We start from the raw sequence: 1,741 nt of genomic DNA on the forward strand, positions 1-1,741 counted from the left end.
TCGTCCCTGCTGATGCCAGTGACTCTTGTACACTACATGTAATGCCTGCTGTTTTGCTTCCATGATGGCCCCATAAGACTTTGATTTCATTATTCTAAATAATCATTTTTCTACACATTTGATCAGTGCTGGGATGATTTTGTATAATGTCGCAATTCTTTTGACTTGCTTTTACATAGTTCCTGTAGACTGAATATAAGAACCATTATTATATAATTCCTATCATACATATATGTTTAGTAAACAGAACATTATACTGCAGAGTGTGCAACAGCGACTTGATATTGGAGCCATCTTGAAATGGCTTCTTGTCAAAGCAAGATTCTCCCTCAGCAACCAATTGAGGATACCGACTTTGTCATCTCTAATAGTAATTCTACTCCCCAAACAAGAACACACACCCGTCACAGACAGAAAAAAATAAGGGGGATTTCCTGACCATAATGGCAGCGGCACTAATTAAATACAGTCATAGCATTTAGAACATAAATGTATTTCATTTACTCAGACGTATAAAAACAAAATGAGTTCTCCCTTAAACGTAAGATAAAAGGAGTTTACTAACTGCAATTAAATAGAAAATTACTGAGGTCCAGACATGCAAATGAGGGAGTCCAAATACAGAAACAATGACCCTGTAGGAAGCCACACCCATTGCTGGCAGTATATAAAGGTCCCAGAAGAGGGGTGATGTTCAAACTCAGAATCTTCTGTTCACACTCAGCTCCCACTTACACCTGCACCAACATGTCTTACGGCTGCTACTCTGGAAACTTCTCCGGCTCCTGTGGAGATCACCTGAACTACCCCTCGCTCCTCCTGTGGTTCGTCCTACCCGACTCACCTAGTCCAGAGCTCTAACTTCTGCTCTCCCAGACCCTGCCATCTGGGCTCCTCTGTCCACAGCGGGTACCATCAGAACTGCTTCCAGCCCATCAGATGCCAGGCTTCCCATGGGTTCCAGAGCTCGTGCCATCGGCCTTGCTATCGCCCCAGGGGCTCCAGCTTCTGCAGCCCCTGCAGGACCCCGTATGCCGGCTCTCAGGGCTTTGGGTCCAGCAGCTGCCACTCACTGGGTTTTGGTTCTAGAAGCTCTTACTCGCTGAACTGTGGGTCCAGTAGCTTCAGACCCCAAGGTTTCTCTTCATATGGATCTGGATTCTGCCACCCATCCTTTGTGCCCAATAGAACCTGCCAGTCTTCTTGCTTCAGACCAAGCTGTGGCACCGGATCTGGATTCTGCTGATCTCTAATTTCTGATCTTGCCGACCACTGTCTCCCAGTCCTGGATTCCTGGCCTTTGCTGTCCTCCTTTGAACAGGAAGAAATAACCTATCATTCGCTGATTGCCAATTCCTGACTTTCTCTCTGACCCCAGATACTGGCTGATGGAGGAGGTCCTTTGAGAACTCTGTAATTCATCTGTTAACTCAAAAATAAAGTCTGCATTGCAAATGAAATTTATAGTGTTGAATTTACTTCCCGATTTATGAAAAGTAAAATTTCAAGCTAATGAATATACTAACTTGCTATCCAGTTATGCCTGCTTTTGTGAAGTTTTTTTTTTTTTTTTTTTTTTTTTTTTTTTTCCTGCATGCTTGCTTTTGTGGTTGTGAAACAAGGCATTGGTTAACATTAAGTGAACAGCATGTATAGGGATACAGGTTTTGAAGTTCTATTAAGTTGTGAATTAGATAAAAGTCTATGTGGCTCAGATTTCTTATTTAAGATCATAAAGCAA

The 1,741-nt window shown here is 42.7% G+C and overlaps 1 pseudogene; it reads left to right on the forward strand.

Moving 5' to 3' along the window:
* The first annotated feature begins 733 nt into the window (after positions 1–733).
* Positions 734–1,299, forward strand: LOC127193157 (keratin-associated protein 13-1-like; annotated as a pseudogene).
* The last annotated feature ends 442 nt before the right edge of the window (positions 1,300–1,741 follow it).

This window comes from Acomys russatus, chromosome 8, assembly GCF_903995435.1.
Source record: "Acomys russatus chromosome 8, mAcoRus1.1, whole genome shotgun sequence".
NCBI classification, from domain to species: Eukaryota; Metazoa; Chordata; class Mammalia; order Rodentia; family Muridae; genus Acomys; species Acomys russatus.